Genomic DNA, 13812 nt, shown 5'->3' on the forward strand with positions numbered 1-13812 from the left:
GTGTGTGTGTGTGTGTGTGTGTGTGTGTGTGTGTGTGTGGCACCAGACAACCAGGCGCCATCACATCTTTAAGAGCTGTTAGTCCCGTACTGTCCCAGCAGAACACTGGGTTCTCAGAGTGCTGGTCTGCTGGAGGTTCTTTAATTTTGGCAATAACCTCTGACCCTGGTTCTGCAGGAAGTCTCCTCTGGGTCTGGTTCTGCAGGAAGTCTCCTCTGGGTCTGGTTCTGCAGGAAGTCTCCTCTGACCCTGGTTCTGCCGAAAGTCCAGATTTTTCTCAGATGTTTCTCCAGGTGGGATGTGTGTGTGCCAGGTTGCTTGTTTAGGGTCTGTTTAGATTTTTGGGTTTTTCTCAGCATTTCCAGTCTTTACAAGGAGTCTTTACAACTTCAGATCCTAAAGAAAGTAGTTCTCCCTCTGTGAAGGGACCAGACCTGGAGGCCTGGACCTGGAGGCCTGGACCTGCAGGCCTGGACCTGGAGGCCTGGACCTGGAGGCCTGGACCTGGAGGCCTGGACCTGGAGGCCTGGACCTGGAGGTCTGGACCTAGAGGACCTGGAGGCCTGGACCTGCAGGCCTGGACCTGGAGGCCTGGACCTGGAGGTCTGGACCTAGAGGACCTGGAGGCCTGGACCTGGAGGTCTGGACCTGGAGGCCTGGACCTGCAGGCCTGGACCTGGAGGTCTGGACCTGGAGGCCTGGACCTGCAGGCCTGGACCTGGAGGTCTGGACCTAGAGGACCTGGAGGCCTGGACCTGCAGGCCTGGACCTGGAGGCCTGGACCTGGAGGCCTGGACCTGGAGGTCTGGACCTAGAGGACCTGGAGGCCTGGACCTGCAGGCCTGGACCTGGAGGCCTGGACCTGGAGGTCTGGACCTAGAGGACCTGGAGGCCTGGACCTGGAGGCCTGGACCTGCAGGCCTGGACCTGGAGCCCTGGACCTGGAGGCCTGGACCTGGAGGTCTGGACCTGGAGGTCTGGACCTGGAGGCCTGGACCTGGAGGTCTGGACCTGGAGGTCTGGACCTGGAGGTCTGGACCTGGAGGTCTGGACGTTCCTGCAGCATCCTGTGGAAGCGAACAGTCTCTGCAGTGAGCTCTGTCCCCTCCTCATCAACACGGCTGCATGGACTCATTCAGCTATGAACACATGATCTTTATGTCCTGAGGATGTTGGTCCGACACTGGCAGGATGTGACTGAGGGCCTGCTGTCTCTTCAAAGTAAAAGCTCCTGAATGAATGGCCTCAGTGACTTTTCACAATATAATGAAGAGCAGGTCTCAGTCTGGGGGGGGGCAAAGGTAACTGGCTAACCTGAGTATATGTTTGTATATGAGACCCTGGATGTATATGTGTGTGTGTGTGTGTGTGTGTGTGTGTGTGTGTGTGTGTGTGTGTGTGTGTGTGTGTGTGTGTGTGTGTGTGTGTAATTTATGGCTCTAATGCAGCTAATTACAACCAGTTGCTGAAGGCTGCAGTCTGCATCTCATCTCACCTCAACGTACCTGTCATTATTCCCTCTATGAATGTAGAGTCAGCCCTTAACTCTCCTGGCATATGCATCTCAAACACACACACACACGCACACACACACACACACACACACACACACACACACACACACACACACGCACACACTGGTCTGTTTATTTACAGCTGATGTCAACATCAGAGATTGATTATAAATGAACATGAGCCCATGATTAGCCTAAACATGTAGGTTTGTGTGTGTGTGTGTGTGTGTGTGTGTGTGTGTGTGTGTGTGTGTGTGTGTGTGTGTGTGTGTGTTCTCGTATTTCTATCCTTGTCGGGGCCAAATGTCCCCACAAGGATAGCAAAACGTGGAACGACGTGCCTTGTGGGACCTTTTTCTGGTCCTAAGTAGGAGAAACAGTGTTTTCTTGACCATTTTGTTGTTACTGAAAAAAGTAAAAGTGCAAAAACATTTCTTTAGGGTTAGGCTTTGTTGTGGTGTGGGTTAGGGTTAGGGTAAGGGTCAGGGTTAGGGGCTAGACATGAATGGGAGTCAATGGACGGTCCCCACAAGGATAGAAATACAAGACTGTGTGTGTGTGTGTGTGTGTGTGTGTGTGTCCCACATGGTTGTATGGAATGGGGAGGTAGGAAAGTGTTCCCGGCATCTATCCATCACTGTGACCGAGCTGCAATCTGTGTTCCGTGATTTGCCTTCTCAATCTATATGGATACGTGTGTGTGTGTGTGTGTGTGTGTGTGTGTGTGTGTGTGTGTGTGTGTGTGTGTGTGTATTACCTCCCTTGATTGGTTGTAATGTTAAACATATGGCTGTAATGTGCCGAGCCCCCCTGCTACCACCACGCACACACACACACACACACACACACACACACACACTGAAACAGATCCGTGCTGAATGAATGGAGCTTCAGACTGAGGCTCGTCATGGATGAAGTGGTGTGGTGGACCAGCGGCAGGCGGTGCTGTGGGTTCTGCTGAGAGCGTCAGGCTGTGTGAGGGGTTCTTGCTGTGTGGGGGGTTCTTGCTGTGTGGGGGGTTCTTGCTGTGTGGGGGGTTCTTGCTGTGTGGGGGGTTCTTGCTGTGTGGGGGGTTCTTGCTGTGTGGGGGGTTCTTGCTGTGTGGGGGGTTCTTGCTGTGTGAGGGGTTCTTGCTGTGTGGGGGGTTCTTGCTGTGTGGGGGGTTCTTGCTGTGTGGGGGGTTCTTGCTGTGTGGGGGGTTCTTGCTGTGTGAGGGGTTCTTGCTGTGTGGGGGGTTCTTGCTGTGTGGGGGGTTCTTGCTGTGTGAGGGGTTCTTGCTGTGTGGGGGGTTCTTGCTGTGTGGGGGGTTCTTGCTGTGTGAGGGGTTCTTGCTGTGTGGGGGGTTCTTGCTGTGTGGGGGGTTCTTGCTGTGTGGGGGGTTCTTGCTGTGTGGGGGGTTCTTGCTGTGTGGAGGGTTCTTGCTGTGTGGGGGGTTCTTGCTGTGTGGGGGGTTCTTGCTGTGTGGGGGGTTCTCGGTGCCTGACGGTGTGAGCCGTTGTCACAGTCTGATGACAGACTGACTGCCTCTGTGCTGAAGTGTGGATCAGTCTCTCCCTGGTTGTTTCCTCGGTGGTTATTGTGACTGTTGTGTCTTCAGTGGGTGAAGAAGGAAGGTTTCCCTGTTGGACATCATGACGTCATGACGTGATTCAGAAGAGAGACAACCTCTGCTGGCTCCGCCCACCTCCTATCATCAGCCATGAAACCACCGTTATGTTTCAGCCCGAGACGTTTCAGACAAACAGGAAGTTTCAGGAGCATTAAGGTCTTTATTGGTGAGCATGAAGTGAAGATCACAACTTCCCATTCTCTATGGTCGAAGATAAGAAAAGTAGGAGGAGCTTTCTCTCTCTCTCTCTCTCTCTCTCTCTCTCTCTCTCTCTCTCTCTCTCTCTCTCTCTCCCCTCCATCCATTTGTCCATTCATCCATTCATCCCACAGGGACAGATTGTCTCCGTGCTGCCCTGCGGTCACATTTGACCTGGAAATGCTGTGATTGGTCCAAAGGTCACGCAGCTTGCATCTCATTGGTTCAGAGGTCAGTTCATTGGCTCCTGTAGGTCCCACCCCCATCCATCACTGTCACCACCCGTCCTGTCTGCGCCATTTATTAAAACACACTGTGTGTGTGTGTGTGTGTGTGTGTGTGTGTGTGTGTGTGTTTTCAGACGATTCACTTGTCTTCATTTCCTTCTCTTCACTTCGTTGAAGCAGTGATCAAGTGGATCTCTGCGATCTGATTCCAGACCAGCGGTTTGTCAGAATGTGTGAACTCTGCCAATAAAAACAGTTTCTGAAGTTTTGCAGGACTGTGTGAGCGCAGTAGCCACTGAATCTGGTGTTTGTTGCAGCAGATTGCAGACCGTGGCTGAACAGCTGCTTCGACGCTTTACCATCACGGTCTGCTGACGTCTGATTTCTCCTCATTCATGTTTTGTTGCATCCAGCTGATCAGGATTACAGATGGTTTTCTGCCAGATTTGGTCCAACGTTTACAAAAAACCTGCTGAAGTTATCAGTAGACTGAATCAAACTCTGACTTTTGAATTCAAGGAAAACTGGCAGAAAGTCGGATGTTCTGAGCAATGCTTTCTCAGTGATGTGGAGAGGAGGAAGATCAGCTGCACTGTGGAATGTGTTGAGCTTCATCATCAGATGTCCTGCCTACCACAAACTGACATCTCTGGGTGGGCCCAGACCCAGCCTGCCCTCTGGGCTCAGGACCAGCTCCACTCAGGGACATCCTGGTAGGGTGCCAGACCGGTCTGAGTCAGGGCAGGTGGACCTGGAGGGACCACCGAGCTCTAAGGAGTTAGCAGTGGAGCTCGGGGCCAAGAGAGGAGCCATCAACACCACGCCTGTCCATCCCCAGCACCAAGCAGACCACGTCGTTTGTCCAGGAGGGACAGAAACAGACACCCAACTCCTGTCCTCCTGAGCTCAGACAGCTACAGCGAGCCGGGGACTGGGGAATGGACCACCGTCTCATATTTCCATCTGAGGTTGCAGCAACCAACCTACGACCAGATGTTGTCTTCTGGTCAAAATCTTGGCAGCGCGCCTTTCTCATAGAGTTCACTGTCCCCTGGGAGGACGCCATGGGGGAGGACGCCATGGGGGAGGACGCCATGGGGGAAGTTGAACGGAGAAAGCTCCATGATGCTGACCGAGTGGCTGAAGAAAGCGGTTGGAAGGCTGCACTCGTCTCCAGCGACGATTCACACACATATCTGAAGGAGAAAGAGGAGAGATGGTGAGCCTGGTCAGCAGTCATAAGAAGGTCATTAATGACTCTGACCAGGGCTGTCTCCCTGCTGTGGGCTGTTCTGAAACCAGACTGGAGCTTTTCGTACAGGTTGTGGGTCTGGAGGTGATTGTGAAGTTGCAATGCAATGTTTTCTGACCCAGCTGGATCTGGTCCCCTGCTGGTTTACGGACGGTCTTTGCCTTCTGATCAGCCAGACGCTTGGTTCTGTTTAAATGGAAGGTCGTTACTCCTCCATCACATCACCGCTTATTAAAGACATTATGTTGAACTTGAACTTGAAGATCAGATGTAGCCTCAACCGTCACATCAACGAATTCCACAAAGCCTGGGACCCTCCAGTAACGTATGTGAACAGTTTTCCTGGTCTGGAACTGGAACTCTGGATGTCTATACCTGCCCTTGGACAGTGCTGTGATGAGTAATGTTAGGAACACCTGGTTTTCTTTTTTGTTGCTGTGTTGTTGTTTTTTTGTTTTTTTCTCTTTCTCTTTCTCTTTCTGTCTGTCTGTTGTCTGATGCATGTGTTTGATTTCGGTTTTGATTTGTTTGCGGAATTGTCTTTCTACGTGTTTTTGTAAAACAGAGTATGATTTTTTTGATTGATTGAAAATGATTGAAAAAATTACAAATAAAGTGTTCAACAAAAAATTAACTCATTCCACACCAAAGGGAATCGGAACACCTTGAACCTGCTAGTGGTTCAGTTCAGCTAGAGCCTCTAGCCTTCAGCACCAACAGGGTTGGTTCCGTTGTCTGATTTGATGTGAGAAGCTTGACCTGTTCTACTGATGGACGGAGGGCAGTTATGCTTCCAGTGAGTCTGCCACCTGGAGGTGAATGGCTCTACTGGCCAAGCAGGTGAATATTACACCGTACCGCTTGCAGATTGCTACACCCCTCCTAATTTCAGTTGGCCCAAAACAATCCATGCCGACTCATCAATGGAGCTAGATCTGGAATTACTCTCTCTTTGGAAGGGCTGCCATCTTTTGCTCCATCAGCTTCCCTTTGAAACGTCTGCAAAGGGTGCACTCAGATATATCGTTCCTCACTGCTGATCCAAAGTGTCCTCCTCAGCTCAGAGACTATATTATTTCCATCACTGTCACCCAAGAGTTGGTGATAAAACTTTAGAATTAGCTTTCATATGTGTTGAACTAAGGCATTGCTCCTTTCCTTAATCTCCCTCCAAATCTCAAGAGTCCATCTTTCCAAAGTGGGTCCAGTTTGTAAATGGAACTTTGCCTGTTAACTGTTCCTTTTCCCAAAGATAAACAGGAAATCTCACTGCCAAATCGTTGCTGCTGACAATGACGAACGACGGACAATTCAGCCTCCAGCAGATCCTTTGGGGTCCCCATGTTACTCCTTGGTGTGGTGACTGTCCTTGGTCTTTTCATAATAATAATAATGATGCATTGGTTTTATATAGCGCTTTTCTGGACACTCAAAGACGCTTTACATTGCATTCTTCATTCTCTCCATACTGGGTGGTGGTAAGCTACTGCTGTAGCCACAGCTGCCCTGGGGCAGACTGACGGAGGCGAGGCTGCCAATCTGCACCATCGGCCCCTCCGACCACCACCAACCATTCACTCTCACAACTTTCATACTAGGCAAGGTGGGTGAAGTGTCTTGCCCAAGGACACAACGACAGTTTTACGCCTGCGGGAGCGGGGATCGAACCGCTAACCTTCCAGTTATGAGACTCTACCAACTGAGCTGCTTTCCAATCTACTTTTCCATGCTGTCTCCGACAAACCTGCCTTTAACCCGAGAAACCACGCGACTGCCACTTCAAGTGTTTTCCAATCTGAGAAGTGGGTGAGGAGATGATCGGTGGCATGAGGTGGAGCTTTGGTAACCACGCTAACGAGGCACTTCTTTTGAGTTCAGGATCAACACAGTTCACTGCTACACCTTTGTTGGTTGCCAGTCCTTCTCCAGCTGCCAGAGAAAGCTCGGCCTTCAAACCAGTACTGATGTAAGTTACAGACCATAACCATCCATGCATCAGCAAAAAGTTGGCTTTGTGAAATCTCACCAAAGTCCTGTGGCTTTAAACACTTGTCCACTTTAACTGAAGTCCGTAGATATCCTGCAACCAGTGTCCAAGATGTCATTGGAAGACATTGTCCCAGCCACACTTTCTCATGCATCTTGCTGCAACATCTTGGCAGACAAAGTGACAGTGCAGCAATACCTAAGGGGTCATCTACTGAGCTAGTCATGGACAGAATGCCACGTCTAGTTGGAGACTGATGTTTGACCTCCATTTTGAATTTTACGGTGTCTGACTCAACACACCAAAGCAGACCCAGAGCTCTCTCAACAGGGAGATCGTCTCTGTCCAGATTAACTCCCTTCAAATCTTTTGCTCTTTGGTTCTCTGGGATGTTTTACAGGACAGCTCGACTGTTGCTGACCCACTTTCCCAAAAAGAAACCACCTTTCTTGCAGAGATTTTGGAGATCTTGGGCTACTTCTGTTGCTTCTTCTTCAGAGCCCACGTTCATCAGACAATCATTCACGTAAAAGTTTCTTTTCACTGCGAGAACAAGCCGGATTTGTTATAATCTGCAGTCTTTCTGAGTGCATCACTAGTGCAGCTGGGAGATGAAACAGCTCCAAACGAGTGCACTGTCACACGGTACTCCCTGAGCTCTTTGCTGAAGTCTCCATCGGGCCACCATAGAAAGTGAAGAACATCTCTGTCTTGTTCTGGTACCTTCACTTGACCTGTTTGTCTCCCATGAAGGCCACAGGCTGCTGTCTGAACCCAGTGAGGACGCCACACTGCGAGCTTGTGAGGTTAGGGCCTTGCCGTACAGTGACATGTGGCATCGCCATCAAACACAACTGATAGAGCCTTTCTGGGATGACAGACACCATGGTGTGGAATGTACCACACCTTTCCACTCCTTTCCTGCAAAATTATTCAGAAGTTGAACATCAGGTTTTTTAAATGGCACCTTCAAGTAGTACCGCTCATCCTGCACCACTGCAGAGGTTTCCATGATCTCTGTGAATCTAATGTCTTCTCGAGAGATCTCTGTGTCAACCGATGTCCTCTCATTGAAGTCGTGGTTGTACTGACTGTTCAACATGTTTTCAAATGTCGTCACAGAAATCCTGTTGACAGCAACAGAAGAAATCTTCACTTTACTGCTGCCGCCATGATCGCCTAAAGGACCATTATTGACCCAACCCAACACTGTTCTTCCAGCGTATGGGCCGTCTCCACTGCTGTGACTATCTCCCATTGGTTGCAATAACTTGGACTGTTGGTACCTATCAACAAGTCAACATCAGCATTTATGTTGTGGATGTGGACCTCAGACAAATAAGCTTCTGTGTGACGACCTCTGACCTCTGACAAAGGATAGAAATTATTTGCTTCCAGCCCGACCAATGAGTGGGATGGAACAATCTTTTCCTGGACCATGGTTTTCAGCAGAAAACGAGTCTTTGTTCCGGTCATCTTCAACCTCTCCATGAGATGTTCGGAACCGAACGTTGCTGAACTGCCAGGATCTGAAAAGTCGTAACTCTCTATGATCTCTTTGTGGATTTAATTTTCACTGGAATGATGGAGAGTAAGCATCGATCCTGTCCAGCCCTGAGCGGCCACACAGCTGTGGAGGAGCTGGTAGTTTAGTCTCTGGTGACCCAGCTGTTTGTTCACACTGTTCCTTTGGCTTTTCAGTGTGAGGCAGAGTCGGATGTTGTTGATCACACACCTCACAGCGTCAGCATTTGTCACACGGCTTATATGACCAGAGCACAGGCATCCAAAGCACACACCTGTTTCTTCTCTCTGTGCTTCTTTCCAAACTGATGAAATAGTTCCAGCGGATGAGCACCTGAACAGTAAAGACAACATAAGATCTCCTTTTTCCTGATATTCGTCTCTGGTTTCTTATCCGCAGTCTGTATAGATGTTACTGTAGTAGCAACAGTACTCCCTTCCACTTTTAACATCGACTGAGGTTTCACATTGACAGTCTTCACACCAACTGTGGGTTTCGATGCACATTCCAGATCGCCAAAGATCGGCCAACAGAATTTTTACATGTCTTTCCAAGACAGCAACCACATCCAAGAAATGAGCTCTGCCATTTGTGGCCTCCTGTCATGAGCCTTGCCTCTCCACGGGTCCCTGAGCTTGAGTGGTAGTTTTGAAACAAGCAGTTTCATGTTGGTCGACACATCTAACTCCATCATGTAATCCAGCTCCATCATGTAATCCAGCTCCATCATGTAATCCAGCTCCATCATGTAATCTAACTCCATCATGTAATCCAGCTCCATTATGTAATCCAGCTCCATCATGTAATCTAACTCCATCATGTAATCCAGCTCCATCATGTAATCTAACTCCATCATGTAATCCAGCTCCATCATGTAATCTAACTCCATCATGTAATCCAGCTCCATCATGTAATCTAACTCCATCATGTAATCTAACTCCATCATGTAATCCAGCTCCATCATGTAATCCAGCTCCATCATGTAATCTTACTCCATTATGTAATCCAGCTCCTCCATCACATTACAGCAACCACACAAGAACATGGCATGAGCTTGCATGGCTTTGAGATCTTCAGGTCTTATAGCTGGTGGTCAGCTGATGGTCAGCTGATGTTCAGCTGGTGGTCAGCTGATGGTCAGCTGATGGTCAGCTGGTGGTCAGCTGGTGGTCAGCTTGTGGTCAGCCGGCATGGCATGGGTGTGCTGGTTTATCAGCTACACTTTCCCATCCATCCAGGTGAGCGGTGACTGTGACTGGTTAGGTCAATGGCATTTTAGAAAAGGGGAACAGAGCGACGACTGGCTGTCTCCAACTGTAGAGGAGTGAAAGTCAGAAGTTAAAAAGAAAACCCTCAAATAAAACAGATACTGTAAAATGTACTTCAGTACTAAAGTAAATGCGGTCTTGTCCACCTCTGATGCCAACTCACTGCACTTGTTTGGGAGGGTGAACAGGAAAAGCAATGATGGTCAAGTCCTTCAGGCAGTTGAAGGACGTCATTGAAGTTTAGATTTCACAGAAACAAAGAGCCACATAAACATGATGAGTGGATCCTGTTGTTTAGGTGTGTGAGTGAATGGTTGCTGGCTGGAAGATCCCATGGTGCAGAGCGGCCGGGCCTCAGTCGGTCCACTCCGGGGAGGCTGTGGCTGCCGACAGAACTTCCCACCACCGGGTGTGAATGAATGAATAATACAATTGTGAAGTATCATTGAGCGTCCAGACAAGCACTGTATAAAACCCATGCATCACTCATAGAAGTGTCTGACCTTTAGGCCACAGATTGACCCAACCTGTGAACTCTTCAGATTCATCTCTGTGCTGTCCTCACCTGGATTTCTGAAGATTCTAGTAAATAAAATGCTCTAAATACTTTATTTAACATAATGAATGAAATGCCAGTAAATTGTGAAATACTTTCAACAAATGTGAGATCAGCACGTCTGAGCAGCTCCAGGGGCTGGATGCTGCTTCTGTGCCTGAAGAAACAGGCTCTGCATGTTTTTATCATGTTGGTTTCGTGTTGCAGGCATGTTGTTGAAATGTTGCAGGCATGAGAAAATACTGAAGTGAACCCGCTGGTCCTGCACACATATTACTGCGATGTGAAGATGGGTGTAGCGCCTTGACCCCCCGCTGTGCTCAAATACTCCGATCTACAAGTTACTGCCAGGAGTGAACCGGCCCCGAAGTTCACATGTTGCAGACATGTTGTTGATGAGTTGCAGGCCGGGCCGGCCCTGGGCTTCGGAGCACCGTGCAGCAGGACGGGTGTTGAATAAACTCTTCTTTTTGACAGGTGGGCATTTATTTTCCTGCTCCCCCTTGTGGGCACATAGAAGAACAGCTAAATTAAAATGTGGAGTGGGACACAACGTGCAGCAGACATGCTGACAGTGTGTTGCCCGTCGGCGTCTGTCATTTCTTCTTTGGTGCCTCAGTTCCTGTTTGAAGCTGGCGTCAGTGTTTCAGTGTCTCATTTCACCTTTAACTTTAACCTTCATGATCTTCTCGTGGCTTCAGAAACATGACAGGTCTCTGTTCTGGGTTTTGGTCTTGTCCTGTTAGATCTCACCTCCTCTACAGACTGGAACAGATGGTCTGGGTTAAACTGTTCTGCAGGGTTCTCCTCTGGGTCTGGTTCTGCAGGGTTCTCCTCTGGGTCTGGTTCTGCAGGGTTCTCCTCCTCTGGGTCTGGTTCTGCAGGGTTCTCCTCCTCTGGGTCTGGTTCTGCTGGGTTCTCCTCCTCTGAGCCTGGTTCTGCAGGGTTCTCCTCCTCTGGGTCTGGTTCTGCAGGGTTCTCCTCTGAGCCTGGTTCTGCAGGGTTCTTCCTGTTAAAAGGGAGTGTTTCCTTTCCACAGCCTCTTCTTTCTAGGTGGATCTGTTGGGTTTCTCTGTAAGTGTCTAGAAACCACTATGTTGTAATTGGCACTTCATAAATAAAGCTGAATTGAAATAAATAAAGCTGAACCTGGACTTACTGTAGACCAGGACCAGAACCACTGGGAGGAACCTGGACTTACTGTAGACCAGGACCAGAACCACTGGGAGGAACCTGGACTTACTGTAGACCAGGACCAGAACCACTGGGAGGAACCTGGGTTTTCTTTGGACCAGGTCTCCTGCAGGTCTCCAGAACCTCCTGGTTCCTCCTGTAAAGTCTCTAAATCAGGAACTCGTGGACTCAGAAACATCAGCCCTTCGCTTGCTCTCCACACTAGATTCTTGTGGTTCTCTACTATCAGGAGGACCAGGAACTGGTTCTGGCCGATCCAGATGCTGCAGCAGAGTTCTACCAGGAACCAGAGAGAACACAGTATCATCAGTATCATGGAACCGTCAGCAGTCCCAGCCCAGGGAACCAGAGACTCACAGTTTTACATATATAAGGGTGTGTGTATTCAGCCAACCACACACACACACACACACACACACACACACACACACACACAATGGGCTCGTCCAGCTGCCCTGTTTGTCCAGTGGGAGTTGAATACACTTCCACCACCAGCTGAGCTTAGAGAGAGAGAAACAGCATCTGTCCAACAACAGCACACACACACACACACACACACACACACACACACTCTCTCTCTCTCTCTCTCTCTCTCTCTCTCTCTCTCGTTACTAACGTGTGTGGGTGTGTGTGTGTGTGTGAGAGTGGTCAGCAGGATGTCTTCGACAGTACATCCAGTACGACAGTGTGTGTGTGTGTGTGTGTGTGTGTGTGTGTGTGTGTGTGTGTGTGTGTGTGTGTGTGTGTGTGTGTGTGTGTGTGTGTGTGTAGAGGCCGTTCCAAGGGGTTAGTTTGATTAATGCCAGCCCACCCTCAATCCACCTTCCCTCTGACGAACAAAAAACAACACAAAGAGAGAGAGAGAGAGAGAGAGAGAGAAAGAGAGAGAGAGAGAGAGGGAGGTTAACAGCTTGTTCCTCTCTCCATTCCTCCCCCTCTTCTTCTCATGTGGGCCTCACACTGTCAGAGCTGATTGATGGCTGAAACAATGATAGGATAGAAATGTATGTATAGAGAGAGGGAGGAGAGGAGGGGGAGGGGCGGAGAGAGAGAGAGAGAGAGAGCACCAATCAGCTTCCAGGAGAAGAGAGATTCACCAATTGCATGTTAAACAGTGAGAGAGAGAGAGAGAGCGAGAGAGAGAGAGAGAGAGAGAGAGAGAGAGAGAGAGAGAGAGAGTGGGCGGAGTCTGAATGGAGGGCTTTCAGTTACTCTTCCAACATCACTAAATCTAGTGTTTTTTTAACACACACTGCGCGTGTGTGTGTGTGTGTTAATTTAAGATATTAAATATATTAAAGTAGGATACCAATGAAGCCAATGTTTAAATAATGATTATAATGATAATAATAATGATAATAATAATGATAATAATAATTCCAGATTTACTGTATAGTCATTTTCATTCAACAGAAATAAATTTGATTGAAAACTTCAGAATATTAAATTATCAATGTATTTTTTAAATAAAGTACTAATTGATTACCTGCTATAATTAGAAGAATATTTTATGTAATGATGGATACATACTCAGTATTTCTACTGATGTTAATTAAACCTCGGTCTTTGAGTTAGTAGTATTTGGCCTGATGATGAATTTTAAAATAATTTTACAAAAATGTGAAAACAACAATTTAAATAAATGATGGCGAAATCAATTAACTTTAACTGAAAACTAGTTTGTGGTACTGTCATGTATTAAAATGTATTAAATATATGACTGTGTGATTAAATTCATTATCATTTATTTTTAGTTTTTATAATAAAATCTTCATTTAAGAGTTAATGTGAAAAATTCTGCAGATTTAATTTCTTACTTTCTTAATTTGCAGAGTTTAATTTCTAGCATGTGTTTGGCAGTCACTGGGTGCTTTGCTCAATGTTTAGACACACACACACACACACACACACACACACACACACACACACACACACACACACACACACACACACACACACCTATTGACGGAGAGCAGGCAGAAATCTCAGTTCATCAGGGGGCTGTGGCGGCGCCAAGCTGCCGGTCTCCATCACCCTTCCCCCCTTTACACACACACACACACACACACACACACACACACACACACACACACACACACACACACACACACACAAGCATAATATAATAAAGTCTCATCTCATGAATTCCTTTTATTGTTATTCTATTGATTAACAGAGTGGTGGGAAAACAAAGTGATCTAATAGCTTTGCTGATCAGCTGATCAGCTGATCCGATCAGCTCTAATGAAACATGAGCTAACAGCGGCACAACAACAGAGATCTCCATCAACCCCGTTGTGGCCCAGCAGGGCCTGACAGACAGAACAGTGGTCCTAACACAGATCCCTGAGGAACACCGAGGGTTCCTGAAACACCGACAGAGGAATCACACTGCGTAGTGGAGCACAGTTTCCACTGCAGTCCTCAGCTGAGTGTGTTCTCCCGCAGTGAGCCCTGGCTCAGAGGCCGTGGCGGTGGAGCG

The sequence above is a fragment of the Salarias fasciatus genome, chromosome 4 (genome assembly GCF_902148845.1).
Source record: "Salarias fasciatus chromosome 4, fSalaFa1.1, whole genome shotgun sequence".
Classification (NCBI taxonomy): domain Eukaryota; kingdom Metazoa; phylum Chordata; class Actinopteri; order Blenniiformes; family Blenniidae; genus Salarias; species Salarias fasciatus.